General features: G+C 40.2%; 2 protein-coding genes across 14 annotated transcripts in view; one reads left to right on the top strand and one right to left on the bottom strand.

The window, feature by feature from the left end:
• PALLD (palladin, cytoskeletal associated protein) overlaps positions 1–19,454 on the top strand; it is a 382,662-nt gene that overhangs the window by 307,128 nt on the left and 56,080 nt on the right. The gene's annotated exons all lie outside the window — the stretch shown is intronic.
• The window catches only part of CBR4 (carbonyl reductase 4), a 105,818-nt gene continuing 100,625 nt past the window's right edge, over positions 14,262–19,454 (bottom strand). The window contains exon 6 of the mRNA XM_070611523.1: positions 14,262–14,878. The gene's annotated coding sequence lies outside the window, so the exon portion shown is untranslated. The remainder of the gene's footprint in view (positions 14,879–19,454) is intronic.

The following is a 19,454-nucleotide window of genomic DNA, read 5'->3' as shown; positions in this document are numbered from 1 at the left end:
TACACACTTTCCTATTTTCAGTCTTAGATATAAGATCTAGAACAGAAAATTTATTGGCAGTGCTCTGTCGGTCCACTAAAGTGAAGGTTCAAGTTTTGGGGCCATTTGTCTTCTCATGTTTGCCTTTGTAACTTGGATGACTGAGTGCTAAGTTTGTTGGTTTGATAAGTGTAATTTAAGTGGCTATAAGTACCTGATGATTATCAGAAACTTAAGGCCTTAAATAACACATAAGGCATCAGTGTCAATACCAGTAACATCTTATCAACAAAGAGTTTCCTTTATAAGAGGGAGAAAGAGGTGAAATTGTTTCACATTTGTCTTATATGAATGTTAAGTATCCATTAGGTGAGAGAGAGTAGGTATGGTGCATAAGAAGTAACTCTAGGGAGCAATCTATGTGGAATTTTGCAGCCTGCTCCTTACTGACCTGTTAAGGAGCCTGTATGTCATGGTAGTGAAGTGTAACAGAAAGATTTATTATAGTAATTAAGGTGACTATCATTCAATCTCATGTAAATCACAGTCTACCCGGAATAGTATGGTGATCCTCTAATTGCAAGTTTGTGCCCAATAATTAAAGAGCATTCTGAAAAGCAGTGGTTCTAAAAGTATGGTCCCCACACCAGCAGCATCAGCATCACCTGGGAACTTGTTAGAAATTTAAATTCCTGGGCTCCATCCCAGACCTACTGAAACAGAAACTCTGAGGGTGGGGCCCAGTGATCTGTGCTTTTTCAAGTTCTCTAGAAGATTCTGATGCCTGCTAAAGTTTGAGACCCACTTCTGTAAAGGAATATGTTGTCCCTTAAATGAATGAGATTTGAGAGTGATGATACATCAAATGCCAGGACATCCATTTCTTACCTACTTCTGGAAATTAGCAGTTCTTTCGTTTATGGCTAACAATATTACCAAGAAAAAATGTTAATTTGGTAACTAAACCAAAGCAGAGCAGCTTTAATACTTGCAAATGAAGAAAAGGCTTGAACTTAGTGGACTAGCCAAAAGGGGACTGGATCTCAGAGCTGCCCCATCTTCCATTCTTATTTTAAAAGCTTCTTAACTGAATGTATTTGAAAGTTCCGTTGGAAAAGATTGGAGAAGGACCATCTATTCTTTCTTCCTTTTTCAGATAAGGCTATAAGATCTTTTTGAGGGCAAGTTGGCTGTACTTATTAAAATGTAAAATTCACATGCCCTTTGACCCAACAAGTTTTAGAAGTTTTTCTCACAGAAAACTCAAAACAAGTATGCAAGTTGTGCAAGGCTCTTCATTGCCACACTATTTGTACTAATGAGTCCTTGAAGAGGACATGTCTATCATTAATAAAGGATAGTATATCTGTACTATGGAATACTATGAGGCCATTAAAAAGCATGAAGTAGAGCTGTGTGTACTGACGTGGAAGGATATGCATGATATTGTTGAAAGATAAAAGATCACTTAGGGAAAATGCATGTGCTCAAACAAAGAGAAACCTAAACTATAAACAAATATGTGAATATGTATTTATATTTGCCTAGTAAAGGTTCTGGAAGGAGCTCTAGAATAGTAACGGTGGTTTTCCCAGGGGAATGGGATTACATGAGGATGGGTGGTTATGGGGAAGAATGTTCACTTTTACTTTATTATCCTAGTACTTTTACTTTCTGATACATGAATCTCCCACAGTGAATATTTATTCCTTCTGGAAAAAAGATATAGGAAGAAACTAAGCCCCGGGAATATTAAGAGACAGCTACTTAGCAGTGGAATTAACTCTGGTACCCAGGTCTCCTATTTCTCACTCAGTTTATCCAGGATTATTTTTCACTTCCCTATAACAGAGTTACTCAGAATTTTAGAGCAAGAATACAGCCAAATCTACCAATTTTACTTGCGAGGAAACTGAGCCCAGAGGGCTCAATTTAGAGATTGAAGGTACTGATCTTTGTGATCAGTGACTGGAAACCAGGCCTCCTGAGCAAGAACCATTATTCTCTGCCTTTCAACCCAAAAGGTATGCCAGACAAAAGGACTGTACTTGGAATCTCTCTCTCTCTCTTTTCTTTTTTTCTTAAAAGAAAGCCTCTCCTACCAGCACTGACGATAAAATAATTTGAAGAAAATGTAAGCACACTCAGTATACGAAAGGAGACAATACTGAAGGCAAAATGGCAGGATAGTTGTCAAACTTAGAACTATGCTAATTTGAGTTCTGAGCCCTTAACACTGGTAGAATTCAAACTTTCAAGCCAGGATATGCTTTCGCTCTATGCCAGAAATAATTGAAAGGAAAGGCTTAGATTCACAAAATGTGTTTCACACTGAATAATTATTCTGAATCATAGTCTTTAGCAAAGTAATGAGAAGATTCCGCTATATGAATATATTTCATATTTTGAACTTTATCAGTGTCTAAAGCTACTTGGAGCTCTTATTTCAGGAAGGAAATTTCAAGACATTCATTCACACTTTTGTTGTTAACATTTTTATTTTAAGAATAAAATAATTGCCCTTTGCTTATATGTAATATATGGATTTAGCCTGTATGACAGATGGCGGCAGGTCAAATGCACACTGCTTTGTAGTGTGATTAGGTCCTAAGTTCACTGCAGACACAAATGAACTTTCCCCTAAAATGCAACATGAGAGTACTAATTACACTCAGTAGAGATGGGGGAGGTTATTCTGCAGCTCTTCCTGCAGGGCATGAGAAGTGTTTTCCTTAAAGCAGAATATATGGATTCAGTCCTCGACATGAGAGCCATTCACATCTGAAACAAATCCTAGTGTATTGCAGCATTCTTGCACACGTCCACATTCCGCCTGGGTACGGCAGCTGAGTTTTGTCTTTATCTTTCCTTGGCAACTGATAACATCAGAGGAAGAGATCTGCTGCCCCCAGAGAATGGAGCTCTAATGGGTTCCAGACCTCTAATGCCCGTTGTGCAAGGCTTTCTTTGGAAGACTCAGGGTTATGTTAAGTGCTTGAGATGTTTTGTTGTTGTTTGCTTTTCAAGAAGCCGGATCAGATTTTCTTCATTGTATAAACTCCAGCGGGAGAGAAGGTACACGTTTTTAAGGTGATCTCTGTCGTGCTCTGGCCGACTTAGTTGTGGAAGGAAGAGACTGTATATTTTGGCATGTGACAATTTCTGTAGTAACAGTGAATTCATTGAGAATTCAAGAGAACTTGGAGCCAGCCCGGTGGCGCAGCAGTTAAGTTCACACGCTCTACTTTGGCAGCCCGAGGTTCGCAAGTTTGGATCCCGGGTGTGGACCTATGCACGACTTGTCAAGCCATGCTGTGGCAGGCATCCCACATATAAAGTAGAGGAAGATGGGCATGGATGTTAGCTCAGGGCCAGTCTTCCTCAGCAAAAAGAGGAGGATTGGCAGCAGATGTTAGCTCAGGGCTAATCTTCCTCAAAAAAAAGGAAAAAAAACCTGTAGAGAACTTGATGTCTGCTTTTAAAAGTCTGAATTGAATTCTTTACTAGATTCTCAGATTTCAGAAAGGATTTCAGTACAAACCAAACTTAATATTCATATTTTATCAATGTTGAAAGAAAGTGAATGGAAACTAGGATTTCTTGAAAGCTAGGTTCGACATTATACTTGTACATTCATGACCTCGCTTAAACTTTACAACAAATCTCATTAGTAGGTTCTATTATACACATTATACCCTTTTTTTTTTTTTTTTGGTGAGGAAGATTCACCCTGAGCTAGCATCTGTTGCCAATCTTCCTCTGTTTTCTATGTGGGGCACCACCAAAGCATGGCTTGATGAGTGGTGTGGTGTGTGGGTCCGCGCCCAGGATTCAAACCCATGAACCCCGGCCACCAGATTCCAGTTCATGAACCCAACCATCACGCCACCGGGCTGGCCCCGTATTATCCCCGTTTTCAAAGACAAGAACACTGATGCTTGGAGATGGTCAGTAATTGGCCGTATTGAGATTCAGACCACATGTGGCCAACTGACCGTCACACACTGCTCGGAGTAAGATAAGAATGCAGACCAACCCCCAGTCCATTCCCTCTTCTCACCCTACAAACCCCATTAGAAAAGAGATACTGGAGTGCATTTATTCTCTTTTATTAGGTACACTTATGAATGAACTTGCTAAAATTTGATGTTACAAAATAGAGTGAATAAACTCATAACTAGTTCAATATATTTGTTTAATTTTAAAAAGCAATAAACTCCCTTAATCCCCCCACACCCTTGAAGAATACTAAGAAATGAAGGATCTGTCTACAAGCAGAAAAAGTTTGGTCTGACCATGGAGCCAGGAAACTTAATTTGCCTAGTTCCTGAAATGTGAGCGCTCTGCCAGAACCCGCGTGTGGGGGTGGCTCACGAGGCCTGCAGCCTTCCTGGCTCCCGGTGAGAGGCGTGCCCTCTGCAGCCTGGCTCCTGGAGGGAACGAAGCCTCCCCCTGCGGCCCCACTCCCCGCCAGGAATTTAAAAGATAAGAGGAAAACATTTCCCTGACTATAAAACGGTTTGTTTTTACTATGGTGTGTACTATGAAACTCGCTTATGAAAGTCCTCTAACAGATGACAATTCTTCACATTCCAGATCTACTTGAAAAGCCTGGAAAATCCAGTCCTCTGTTAGTAAAGTCGATCTCCTTTTGTCGCTTAGATGATTTTTGATGATATAATTTCTAATGCTGTCATTTGCAATATGCTCTCCTGAGCCTAGCGCAGAAGCACCCAAGTGCTGTACAAAATCTGCACTTGTGAGTCCTGCTTAGCATGAACATCCCTGGATCCAGTGTCAGTACCTGGTATACTGTGGGCCGGCAAGAAGGCTTCGCTGTCTGAGTGAATCTGGCCGGAGCATCAGTGGGAAGCAGAGGAGGCCAGTGGGCGGCTGTCTGCCAGACCAGCAGCGTGTGCACGATTTCCTGCAGCCTCCTGCATTGTCTTTGTCTCATTTATTACATCCTCTCTTCCCTTCCTCCCTGTGTGTTTCAAGCCTGCCAATCATACCAACATTTATTCTCTACTTTAGGGACTGCTGACCTTTCTCTGTCTCCAGAATGTCTTTCCTTCACACCCCCATAAATCAGAAGTGACCTATAGATGTAAAACAGGAAAAAGAGGGGCTGGCCCCGTGGCCGAGTGGTTAAGTTCGCGCGCTCCGCTGCAGGCGGCCCAGTGTTTCGTTGGTTCGAATCCTGGGCGCGGACACGGCACTGCTCATCAAACCACGCTGAGGCACCATCCCACATGCCACAACTAGGTGGACCCACAACGAAGAATATACAACTATGTAACGGCGGGGGGCTTTGGGGAGAAAAAGGAAAAAAATAAAATCTTTAAAAAAAAAAAAAAAAAAAAACAGGAAAAAGAGGCAGGATAAAACTTTATTTGGTAAGTTTCTATGACAGTTGTCCAATCTCTCAAGTTGAATTGAAAAATCTCTGTGGATTTTTCGTTTTCATCCCAAGCCTGTTTTTCTTGAAAGACTTAGACTTTAGCACTTTTATAAGTAATTTATCAAAAACCATTCATGCTAGAAGTTAAAAAAAAGTCAACTATGACACCTTTATCCTCATCAGATAAGCACATGGATGACATTAATGGAAACCTAGATGGTAGCCCTGTCTAGCAAAATAATCAATGTTGACCCAATCCTCCCCATTCCATGTCTCCTGGAAATGTGTTAGGGTCTCCTGGAAGATGGAGGCAATAACTTGTTAAGGGCAGAGAAAGGGAGTCCAATAAGCGAGGACCTCTGAAGCTGACAGTGGAGTGGATTTGGAGATCGCCTGCACTTCTGAGTGAGTTAGACATGTAGAAGGTGCCTGGCAAGGCTGCTGAAATGGAGGGCCAGAGACACAGCCCCTCCATGCTGTGGGACTCGGAGTGCCAAAGGGATTTGTGTCCCACATGCAGTGCTGCACTGATTTAAAGCTAAATAAATTACACTGTACAGTGAACAATTATAGACAAAACCCAGTGATATAATGACATTGCTTTAATGCAGTTAAACACTCTTACTTCTGTTTGAGGCTGCACAGTACTTGCTGGCTTCCTGCGCCTTCACGAAGACAGCACTGTCTGTTTTGTTCATTCCTTGATTCTTCCCACCGAGCCTGGTGCCCCGCATGTGGTAAAGGCTCATAGGCAAGAAGGCAGAATGAAAAATAAAAGGACCATCCCCAAGGTTGATAGTAGGTTCAAGAGTTGGTAGTTGCTCTGTAAACTTGAATTTTTGGTTATTTTGCAAGGGGTGTTAAATTTTGCCTTGAGTCCTGATAATTAGAGTTATCCTGCTTTGTGGACTTTTAGATGAGTTACGTGGCCATCTTTTCTCCTAATGCCCTCTAATGCTTTCTGGATTTAGACATCAGGAAATGTACATACTGTATTTAGAATAGTTATGTCTGACTCACTGATATCAGTGGATAGTAGGACTTTGAGCTGGAATCCCCTTTTCTTCTGCCTCAGTTGTTTTTGGCAGTATTAATTGGTCATTCACTGTTAAACTTTACAAAAATTGTCAAGTTTACTTTTTAGGACTTGTAAAATCAGCTTTCATAATTCCAGTCCTTTTGGGAAAAACAGAAAAGACCGCATTGCTCTGTGAAGGGAGAAAGGTCATAGCCACCTAATTAATAGCGGGAAAATGAGAGTGAGGGGGCAGCCTCTGAGAGAACTTAACTATATAAGCATCTCACATAGCAACTTTTTCTTTTACGTAGCATAATTGCTAGCTTTTCCCATGTGGGTACAGAGACTTTTTTTCAATAGAAATTTTGGCCTTAAAAGTCTGGTTCAGGTTACTTGACAGATGACCAGAATGAAGTCCAGAAAGGGCCACACTGGGAGAAGTCCATACCAGATCCCACATGTTCTCTAGACCAACCCATGCTCATTTCTCTTTTCTGTTATCATGCTGCCTCCTGGTTCTCCTGTTACCGAAGCTAGAAGAGGCCCACAAGGGTCTGAGAAGGTGGAACTACCAGAGATTAGACAAAAGATGTGTCGAGTGTGCTCATGTGGCAGATGCTATGAAAATTTGTGTCCAGACCTCTGAGGGCAGGAGGCTGAAGGGCCTCATCCAGTGTGGAGGCATGAGGAAGGGGCCCTTCCCCAGGAAGCGATGTTTGAACTGACATCTGAAGAATGAATGGGGGGCGGGGATAGGTGTTAAGTCAGGAGGAATTGCACAATGAAGGGCAGGGCTGAAACTCTGAGAATGGGGGACAGTGAGAAGAGGCTACGGCCAGTCAACCAGGCTGGGTGAACAGGTTAAAGAATTTGGAATTTATCCCCAAAGCAAGTGGCAGCTATTGGGGGCGGTAAGTGAGAGAGTCACAAGGTTAGATGGGCAATTTGCAAAAATCTCTGGGCTATGTAAAGAGACGCCATGTGGGAGATGTCTAGGAGGGAGAAAGGCGGGGCATGGTGGTGGTTTCCAGAAGGTAGGTGAGCGACAGGTAGGGATGGCTCCTGCGGTTCTGACTTGTGAAACTGGATCAGTGACAGTGCCATTTACTAAGGAGGAAGAAAGGGTTATAACAACAACTAACAACACACCTGTGTGCCAAGCACTGTTCCCATTTAATCCCCATCACAGTCCTATTAGTAGGTTCTCTTATTATCCCATTACACAGATGAGAAAACAGGTACACCAAGATTAAGTAAATTGTCTGAGATCACACAGCTAGTAGGTACTGAAGAGAACTTATATATAAATATATATAACGCATATATATACATATATGAGAGAGAGGAAGCATATATATAAAGCAGGACAGTGCCTGACATTTATTAAGTATTCAATAAATGTTAGCTACCACTGCCTCTTCTTATTCATTGATTCATCGATTTATTCAGGGACTGTGTGCTGAGTTTTAGATAATACACTGGGGAGTAAAACAGATGTGGACCCTACCCTTATAGAGACTGCAGCCTAGTGGAAGAAACAGACAATAACTAAACAAACAGTTCTCGCTTGGACAGGCTGGTCAGGGCTGGTAGGATGGCCTAGGACCCTTAGACTGAACTGTTAGAATTCTAGCTCTTACATAAATCTTGGATGGACATAAGGGGAAAAAATACACATTGTTGACTAAGCCAAAAAACTGTTTCCCAGATGTTCTCTGAGGTTCCACAGACACCCCGCAATGAGTTAGGTCAAAAACAGGCCTTGTGCCAATTTTATAGGTGAGGAGGCTGAAGATCCAAGAAGAGACAGCAGTGTGGCAGTGTCTGAGTCTGAAGGAGCCTGGATTTCGGGGTTCTGGCTGCTCCTGCTGTCCCTCAGGTACAGCTGCCTTTGGGGTGAGGTGGTAGGAAATGGCCCTGGTTCGACTGCCTCTGAACAGGTCAGATCACAGCTCCCCGCTCTCTACTATATATAGTAAAGAACTTACATAAGAGTGCTATTAAAAAGACGGCAGAGAGGAAAAGAGAATGCCAGCTGAATTTTTTCCACTAAAGCTCATTTTTAACAGATGTGTTTTCTCTGCTTCTACAATGACAGTGTACCAAGGGACAGTTCCCCAGGTCAGGAGGGAAGCAGCTCAGTTCCTGGTAGACCTGCAGTTGTGTCCGTCTGTGCTGAGCACAGCTGGACCCGTGGTAAATACAGTGATACTGTGTTTCCCTTTCTATTTCACGCTACTCTCCTCCCCTGCTCCCGGCTTCCCTGACGTCTGAGGAAAAGGGGCTGTGAGGAAGGACAACATTACTACAATGATTTAAACTAAACTTTACAATACATTTGGGATACTGTTCTGAGTTCTAAGGAACATTCTAAGGACACTCTAAGGACATTCTAAGGAATGTTCTAAGTTCAGCAAAATGAGCAATTAACATATAACTGTTAGGTCTATTTTAAGATAAATGCTTTTTTTGTTTTGAGGAAGATTAGCCCTGAGCCAACATCTGCCGCCAATCCTCCTCTTTTTGCTGAGGAAGACTGGCCCTGAGCTAACATCCATGCCTGTCTTCCTCTACTTTATATGTGGGACACCCACCACAGCATGGCTTGCCAAGCGGTGCCATGTCCGCACCCGGGATCCCAAACAGCAAACCCCAGGCCACCAAAGCAGAACGTGCACACTTATCCGCTGGGCCACTGGGCTGGCCCCTAAGATAAATGCTTTAAATTACAATTAATGATTGTTTTTAATTAAGGCATTCCTACTCCATCTAACCTCACACTCTAGTACTCAGTGCTGCACAAATTTTGTTAATTTTATAAATCAGTTTATCTCCACATTAGGTGTCCTTAACATTATGTAATATTAATGGGGTGGCCATATGTTCCATTTTTCCCGGGACTGTCAATTTACCTGTTGTCCAAGAGTCCTGTCCAATTCAACATACGTCCCAGAGGGACCAAAGTGTCCACATTCAGACACTAAATTATATGGGGATCCTGAATATGAATTGCTAACACTTATTGAAGGTTTGCTCAAGCTTTGCTCTAAACACTTCATAGGTTATAACTCATTTCATCTTGACAGCCTAGGAGGTAAGTGCTATTAAACCCCCTATTTAAATATGAAGTAACAGGCTCAGAAAGATTAAGTGATCCAGGACACTCAGCCAGTTGAAAACGGGCGATCTGCCTCCGCATTCTCCGCTCTGGAGAAGTACACCATTACCTTTAATTCCTAAATCAGCAAGAAGTATGTGGGTAAAGCTCCAGAAGAAGGAGGAGCCTGTTAGACTGCAAGGCTGTTTGAGTTCTTAAACAGAATTGCTTTCCCAATTTGCCAGTGCGGGACCCCTCATGGAAACAATGAGGACTGTCCTCCATCCAATTAAAATTTTGCTGAGCGCAAGAGATTCAGGCGTCTTTGTTTTCCTTCCTTTGAGAAAATAAAAGTTGATATAAAAAGGTTCAGCCGCAGGCTAGATTTAGAAGTATAAACTTGGAGCTGTTAGAACCCTCCTCCCGTATTTTCCAGCCAGTCTTCCTTCTCCCCACAGCCTTCCTCTGATAGCCTGTCCTGACCCTCCACGTTTCCATGAACGTGTGGTTCGTCTGATTTTGTTAGTGAACCAAAGTGGAAAATGAGAAATAAGTGAGCGGTTTGTTATTTACTGCCTGCCAAAAGAAGCACACTATTTAAGAAGGCTTCATGTTCCCGATAGCATGGCACCCTCACGACTCATTGCATCTCGGGATTGTTTATTTATAAATTAATCCTTTTAGAGTGTAGTATTAGCTGTGTTAACACCATTGCACCATTGTGGTCTTTAGATTGAGAGCTTTTTTTTTCAACATTTGTTTCTTCTTTCTCATGAAGATAATCCTTAGGTCAAGAAACAAAGGTCAAATATCAGGTAGAATCAGCAAACTGATGTGTAACCCCGTTTATATTCATGGAAAGGTCATTGTTTCAGGAAGAAGTTTGCTTTGCTTGATTTTTATTTTACACATACATCTTCATAAATTTTTCCTTTCTTACCAAGAAGTCTAGATCAGTTCACATCGGTTTTTTGTAAACAAGTTTATTATGTAACATTTTAAAATATGATTTTATTTTTTCCAGTTTTTTTGAGATTGACATATAACATTGGTTTAAGGCGTGCAACATAATGGTTTGATATATGTGATATTGTGAAAAGCTCACCACAGTAAGTTTATTTAACGTCCATCACCTCACACAGTTACAATTTTTTTTCTTGTGATGGGAACTTTTAAGATCTACTCTCTTAGGAACTTTCTAATCTACAATATAGTTTTGTTAACTATAGTCACCATGCTGTACATTACATCTCCAGAACTTATGTATCTTATAACTAGAAGTTTGTACTTTTTGACCCCCTTCCTCTGTTCACCCGGCTCCCACCCCCACCTCTGGCAACCACCAATCTGTTCTCTGTTTCCATGAGTTTGGGTGTTTAGAGATTCTACATATAAGTGAGATCATATGGGATTTGTTTCTCTCTGTCTGACTTACTTCACTTAGCATAATGCACTCAAGGTCCATCCATGTTGTTGCAAAAGGCAGCATTTCCTTTTTGTGGCTGTGTGATATTCCACTGTGTATGTGTGTGTGTGTGTGTGTGTGTAAATATATATATACTATATATATATATATATAACATTTTTTTTTTTACTGGGAAAGATTCACCCAGAGCTAACATCTATTGCCAATCTTCCTCTCTCTTTTTTTTTTTCTCCCCAAAGGCCCAGTACATAGTTGTATATTTTACTTGTAAGTCCTTCTAGTCCTTTCATGTGATACTGCCACAGCATGGCTACTGACAGATGGATGATGTGGTTCCGTGCCTGGGAAACGAACTCAGGCCACCGAAGCAGAGCACACAGAGCTTTAACCGCTAGGCCATCAGGGCTGGCTCTATATCACAATTTCTTTATCTGTTCATCCATTGACGGGCACTTAGGTTGTTTCTATGTCTTGGCTATTGTAAATAATGCTGCAGTGAACCTGGGGATGCAGCTGTCTCTTTGAGATAATGATCTCATTTCCTGCAAATAAATTTGTACTCAGAAGTGGAATTTGCTGGATCATATGGTAGTTTTCTTTCTTTCTTTTTTTTGAGGAAACTCCATACTGTTTTCCATAGTGGCTGTACCAATTTACATTCCCACCAGCAGTGTATGAGGATTCCCTTTTCTCCACATCCTCGCCAATACTCGTTATTTCCTGTCTTTTTGGTAGTAGCTGTTCTGACAGGTGTGAGGTAATAGCTCATTGTGGTTTTGATTTACATTTCCCTGATGATTAGTGACACTGAGCATCTTTGCATGTGTCTGTTGTCCATTTGTATGTCTTTGGAAAAATGTCTGTTCAGGTCCTCTGCGCGTGTTTTAATTGGATTCTTTGGCTTTTTGCAGTTGAGTTGTGTGAGTTCTTTATATATTTTGGATATTAGCCCCTTATCAGATATGTGATTTGCAAATATTCTTTCCCATCCTATAGGTTGCCTTTTCATTTTGTTGATGGTTTCCTTTGCTACAAAAGCTTTTTAGTTTGACGTAGTCTCACTTGTTTATTTTTGCTTTTGTTGCCAGTTTAATACGTTAATATGATAATAGAGCAAAAAAAGATAACCCAAAGTTGTCTAACAAAGTAAACATCACATTGAGGGTTGTTTCAGGGGAGAGGAAGGGAGGTCTTTCTTTTAGCTTCTTAACTTCCACGTCATTGTTCTAAGATCAAATCAGATACAAAACTCTTTTCTCAGAACCAGTATTGCAATTGTGATGAATCAAGAATCTAAGAATTTCTGATTTCTCCTCTATCTGTTCACCATAACACATGCATATATCAAAAAATACAGAGAAAGCAAAAATGTGAGGAATGTTCAATGTGCTTTCTTAAATGTACCTTCTTCAGGGAATATTAAATGGACCTTCTTAATGCTTTCCATAATGGTGCTACTGTTTAGAGAATTAAAATACCATGGTTAAAATAAACCTGCATGTCACCCCCGTTTCTCCTGACATCTAGCAGCTCTTCTGATCAGAGCAGCTCTTTGTCTCGAGTTGCTCATTGAGAATTAAACTCTGATTGTTTAGAGCAAAATGTCAGGTTTGAAGAAGTTTTCCTAATAAGGAAGAATGATGTAATGTTCATGGAGGCGGGCCAGGTTCCCTCCGTTTGTTTTATTTATATTAGCTGAATTCCAGGGGAAAATGCGCTACGAAGCATGAGAGCTGCTAACTATATTTAGCCAAACTAAGTTAGTAATACCACGAGGCATTTTTTTTTTTTTCAGTTATACACTCATCAGTGTACTATAAGATGTTTTTCCAGGCATCTTGTTTTTATAAAGTTTGATCAAACATAAATAATACTTTTTTTTAATGTTTTTCCTTTTACTTTGAGGATGAAGAGTGTATCTCTTGCAATCTCTCTTTAATTTGGCAGGTTTTCTCTGAGATACTGTTTTGGGACCAAAAGATAGATACTTAGGGGCCAGCCCAGTGGCTTAGTGGTTAAGTTCATGCTCTCTGCTTTGGTGGCCCTGGGTTCGCAGGTTCAGATCCCGGGAGCCGACCTACACACTGCTCACCAAGTCATGCCGTGGTGGGGTCCCATATACAAAATAGAGGAAGACTGGCACCGATGTTAGCTCAGCGACAATCTTCCTCAAGCCAAAAGAGGAAGATTGGCAACAGATGTTACCTCAGGGCCAATTTTCTGCACCAAAAAAAAAAAAAAAAAGATAGATACTTATTGGTAATACCATGATTGAGAAGATTGTATTAACTTTTCAGAATGGACATTAACAAGGAGGCGATAGCAAGTGACCATGGGCTTTAGAAGTAAGATAATGCATGTTGAAGAGCCGTGTTCTGCCCACTGTCTGGCAATATTCAGTAGAGATTCTCTCCCATCTCCTGAATTTACTCTAAATATAGTAGTCTGTGCATTTTAAGACAGTAGGCTATTGTTTTTGTACTTGTGCATTAAAACCTTTATGTAGACATTTTTATAAACCGGAGAAAGAAAATCAAATATGTAGCCTTATTTAAAAACAAAACTTTGACTTTGTGACTTGGTCATTCCCTCTTTTGTTGACATGTTACTTCATTTTTTCTTTTCCTCTATTACGTGAGCCAAGGCTTACTTTGTATTTCATGTGGGAGAAAATTCAAATTCATGTCCACCCTGAGGCCTGCTCTCTTTTACCTTTCACCTCACAGCTTCTTCCTTATGACTGAGTAGTAACCATGCTCACTGCAGCTGGCAAGACTGATTTTCCTATATAACCACGGCCTTCCAGTCTGACCTTAACAAGACAAGGCTCTCTGTGGAATTGGAGTCTCTTTTACTGCCCAAAGGAGAATGCTCTGCCAGAGACGCTAGAGTGCTCTCATCCATCGTGATGAGCAGCACCGAGGGTGCCCCAAACAGGCCCGCCTGTGTGAACGGCTAAGAGTGGAACAGTTTGAGAAACACAATCTTGGAATAATTTCTCATATTACTTGCCGGGAAGTCAGCAAATAAGTTGGAAAATGAATAAGAAATTGGAGGTCAGCTTTTTCCCACTATCAATGGACAAATCCATTACCACTATCCCATAATACTGGCCCCATAGAGACCAAGTCCTTAGGTTCTAGGGCTTTGTAGTATGAGGGCCTAGTGGATATCTAACAGGATAAAGAGACAATAGCCTTGTGGGAAGAAGTGAGGGTTAAGAATCAGGCCTCTAGGAGCTCTGTCTGGTAGAAATAAAATGTGGGCTACAAATACAAGCCACATAGCAGCTTTCATTTATTAGTAGTCATATCTGAAAGAAAAAAGGAAAGACGTGAACTTAATTTTAAAGATATATTTTATTTAACCCAATATATTAAAAATATTATTGCTTCAACATGTAAGTAATATAAACATTATTAGTGAGATCATTTTTACACTCTCTTTTTGAACTAAATCTTCAAAATTTGGTGTGTATTTTACACTTTCAGCACGTCTCGATTTGGACTAGTGACGTTTCAAGTGCCCAGTAGCCACATGTGGCTAGTGGCTACCATATTTGGACATACAGGTCTAGAGGATATAGAATGAGGTATACACAAACCTTTTTACACTCCACATCAATGTAGCCGAAACAATGTTAAATATTCTAAATGGTCATCTCTTTCTTTTCACATCTGGAAACTGCTACTGAATTTACAAACCATAGCGCAGGAATAAGAGCCAGTCTCAGTAGTAGAAATGGAGTTCATTCAGTGGAGAAGTCTCTGTTGGGCACCTACGCTGTCAGGGCCCATTCTAGATCCTGAACCACAGCCATGAGCAACCGGACAGAAAAAGTCCCCTCCCTTAGGCGCTGAGCTCCTAGGGCTGGAGGAGGGATGGGGTGGGAGGCTGGGCGTTCAGGAGGAAAGTTTCAAAAGCGATACATAAATGCAACCATTTCCACGGTAAATGCTGTGAAGAAATAAAACAGGCTAATGAGTTAAGCGAGATGGGAGTGTTCTTGCTCACTTAGGTATTAAATGAGTCATTTCGGATGTGAATTGGGCTGTATAGTGTGAAAAATGTTTTTAGTTTAGCCTTAGGCAAATACTTCCTCTAATTATCAAAGTGACTAAAGAGATTCTCATTTTTCTTTGAGAATGTTATTATTTAAAAAGACCAATACCCAAAGAAATGGAAACAACTGAAGAAACTGGTTTCTATGTACTTCAAATAGTATTTTGATACCAGGCCCCTGAGGACAACTTCTCTCCCCCAGGATACAACAGGCGAAATTGCTAAAATATGAATAATGACTAAATAATGCACAGTGAGACTGATAATTTAGGAAAGATTTTTTTATGTTTAAGGCAAACAAATTAAAATTTTTTCTGTTCTTTTTCCATATTTGCTTAAGTAAACTTCAAAACTAATTACTTCCAAAGAATTTGGTCTCAACTGTGTACATGACCAGTGAATGCTGTCAAAAGTGTGAGATTAACTGAATATGTGTTGAATGTATTCAATGAAAATGTATTGAATATGAAAGTTTTGTGTTCAGAAAAAAATCTTGTTATAAAGAGCAATGGAACTACCATATAGTATATATCTATATTTTTTATGTATGGGCTAGCTTGGGAGGGAAGACAAGAAATGGTAGCAGTATTCAGTTGATGCTAGGGGCGGAAATTGGACAGGGTGGAAAAAAGCATGAGATGAAGACATACTTTTTCACAGTATCCTTTTTGTATATTTTGCATTTTGAAGGGCAGAAGTTTTTAATTTTAATGAAGTCCAATTTATCAATTTTTTTTCTTTTATGGATCACACTTTTGGTGTGTTATCTAAGAAACCTTTGCCTTACTTATGCTCACAGAGTTTCCTATGTTTTCTTCTTGAAATTTTAGTTCTAGGTTCATATTTAAGTCAAAGATTCATGACTTAGTTTTCATATAAGGTGTGAATTGTGAGTCAAGTTTCTTTTTTTTGCATATGGAAATCCAACAGGATTTTTTTTGCATTTTTTATCATGTGCACTTTAAGAAATAGAATTTAATTTCAAAAGAGATAGAAATATGGTATAGAAATGTCTGCTGTTATTAGTTATAATTATGAGTTCAATTTTAAAAAGAAAAAGTTTTGTTATGACTGCTAGACCAATTTTCCAGAATTATCATTGTACTTAATTCTCTAAGCCAAAAAAGTTAAATTCTGTTGGTCAAAAAGATTATGTCAGTGCCTTGTTTCTTCGACGAATTTCATAATCAAAACATGATGGCAGTATTTTGTTACAGGGTAAGAAACTAAAAATGTTACAAGTCATTTGTCAGGGTAAATTTCAGTATTTAGATCTGAATTAAAAAGGGTTATAAAGACAAATTTTCTATCTTCAGGAGAGGGTGGGCATACTAAAACTGCACTGGAAATGAAAGGATATGGATGAATTTGCATTCACGGGAATTCCTCATGGATAGCATGATGCAGAGGAACTCTTGCGTATCTTGTAGGTGAGGAGTGACCCTGCCATCGAAGGCACGTGTGAGCTATCAGTAGATGGTCCCCGAATTGCCTTCTAAGAGGGAGTGGACCTATTTAATGCTTTTTATTTTGTTGCATTGAGTCAGTATGAAGCCACCCACATCTTCTCTGCCCTTTATCAGAGTTGGGGCTAACTTCTCTAGATAAATGCTGAACAAATAATGACTATTGGTTTGAAGATGTACTAATTCATTAGCAAGGGCGCCCATATGTCTGAGGTTCTTTGAGACTGTTAAAATGCCTGAATGATGTATATTTGAGGGGGGCTGTCCCTTCTCCCTCTTCAAGTTTGTGACCATTTGCATAATAAGTGAGTAGTCAGAAAGAGAGAGATTCAAGTGTCAGATCTGTACTGGGGAGAACTAGAGGAGAAAGGAGATATGTTGCCGGGCCAAGTGAGCTTGCTCATACCTCACCCTTGTGGTACCCAGGCTTACCCCCGCCATTCACAGGTTGCATTGTAAAGTTCCACTGGAGCAGACCCCCGCTCCCTATCTCCCAAGAGGGACGAGGAGAAAGCACTCTCCCTGCAAGCAGCAGATCCAAAGGGAGAAGAGGAAGGGAGGGGCTGATCTGAGCATGCCCAGATCCACCTCCCATACTCACCAAAAGGGGAGGACACAGGCAAGGAGTGCTCCTCTCCCAGAAGACCCTCCACGTGGAAACACAGTGAAGAATGGAGTACCCCACTCCGTGTGTCCTAATGTCCTACTGATACTACATAGTAATAATTTTTAAAAGATAATAGCATGATGCTCTTGAAAGGCTATATATGTATTTAATTTTGCTTGAGGAAGATTAGCCCTGAGCTAATATTCCGTGCCAGACTTCTACTTTGTATGTGAGATACCTCCACAGCATGGCTGATGAGTGGAGTAGGTCTGTACCTGGGATCTGAGCCCACGAACTCTGGCTGCAGAAGCAGAGTGCATGGAACTTTAACCACTCAGCCACAGGGCCAGCCCCATATATAGATATATATTTTTATATGTATTTTATCTATTACATAGATAACAAATGTCCACTCCAAGAAAAAAAATCACTAGTAAATTCCTCACTTTTATGTTTCTGTACTTAAAACTATTACATTAATCCTGTCTTATTCAGAAGGCATTAACAACTAAAATACACATTAATCTTGATTCTCTGGTATGAGTTGCTTTGCGTCTGAGATTACAAATATGCTTTTCTTTACCAGTGGCCACAACCAAGATAGAAGATCATACTTGAAAGGTCAAGTAAAGTGTTATTAAGTATACTCTTTGTCGTTTTTACTCAGGACTATAGTCCTTAGACAATAATTTATCCTATTTAAACTTGAAAATATGCATTATGCTGGTACTACTCTATCTAGTCATGTGTATGGATATATGCACACATATGCATACACACACAATGATGTGGCTGTGTTACGAGGACTTCAACTCTTGGATAGTCAGCTCTACATTATTCCTAAGCAAGGGCTCATTCCTCACTCTTCAGCAAAGAAGTAGTTAGCCCTGGTTGGAACCCAACTGATTTGGAACATGTCTTTCCTTCGTTCTTAGGAATGTTGATCTGTATTCTTGTTAGAAATGACTTTTTGGTTTAATTGTTAGTGAAAGCCTTTTAGTGAAAGAAGTTCATACCTTGGTGTCTTCACTTGAGAGGCTAAGAGCAAAAAACCCTGGTTGCTAATCTAAGCTCTGTCAGCGGCCTCCTGTGCAGTACTTCAACAAACTTACTTGTTGCTCTGCTGGATAAGATGATCCGGGTTCCTTCCATCTATACATTCCATGAATCTCCTGTGTACATCATCATACAAATATTATACTCACTCAGGTGGGTTTTTCCATTATTTGTTTTAAATTTTAAAAAGAACAATCATGGGGCTGGCTCTGTGACCTCTGCTTCGGTGACCTGGGGTTTTGCCGGTTCGGATCCTGGGCGTGGACCTAGCACCACTCATCAAGCCATGCTGAGGCGGTGTCCTACATAGCAGAGCCAGAAGGATCTACAACTAGAATATACAACTATGTACTGGGGGGCTTTGGGGAGAACAACAAAAAAGAAACCAAAACAAAAGAAGATTGGCAACAGATGTTAGCTCAGATGCCAATCTTTAAAAAACAAAAAGAGTGACATCCAGGTGTATATACTACTTCCCTAAATGAAGGGCCACTATTTGTATAAAATCTCACCGTATAATCATAAAACCTGATGTGGTGTGCAACAAACTTCATTATTTGCATGTTTTGGAAAAGACATAAAAGACAGTAAAATTAGCTCAATACTACAGCTATATATACTATAAAGTTTTCTTTCAAGAAGCATTTCAAGATGTTGCAGGCTTCTTATCATATTGGAGATGGTCATAAATACCATATTATAGAAAACTCCATTTGATAGAATGCCAGATAAATGACTCTTGACTATACACAGTCATATGTAACCATGTTGGAAACTTCATGTAGCTATGATAAATTTCTTTCATTTTTTCCTCAAGAGTAATTACATTAAATAATTGGGTTGTTTTATCTAAGAATTATTTTAGTGGTTTTAGTCATTTTCTCAGGGAGAAAACCTCATTTATTACAATTCTTCCCAAGACACATTTGGATAAACTTCCTTTGCTGCTGGAAGGATTGGGTCTGCCTCCTGAGGGGAAAGGTCAGTCAGCACCATCATTACTGCTTCTCATCCTTTGGCCTCTAAGGAATGTCAAAGTCAGTTGGTCAAAAGCTAAGAAGGGTCAAAGCCATTTAAAATTTACAATTCTTGCACAACCAGAAGGACCTACTGCTAGAATATACAACTACCTACTGGGGGGCTTTGGGGAGAAGAAGAAAGGAAGGAAAAAAAGAAAAAGATTGGCAACAGATGTTAGCTCAGGTGCCAATCTTTACAGTTTACAATTCTTTTCCATGGTCGCAAGTCTCTTAATTCATGCTGCTAAGCTACATCTCTTGAGTGTGCCAAAATGCATTTTTGAGTTTTTTCGAGACCTTTTTCCCTCTTTGGAGGAGAGGTT

The sequence above is a fragment of the Equus przewalskii genome, chromosome 2, assembly GCF_037783145.1.
Source record: "Equus przewalskii isolate Varuska chromosome 2, EquPr2, whole genome shotgun sequence".
Classification (NCBI taxonomy): Eukaryota; Metazoa; Chordata; class Mammalia; order Perissodactyla; family Equidae; genus Equus; species Equus przewalskii.
Note: the sequence above shows the minus strand (reverse complement) of the source record. Positions and strands in the feature narration are given on the sequence as shown.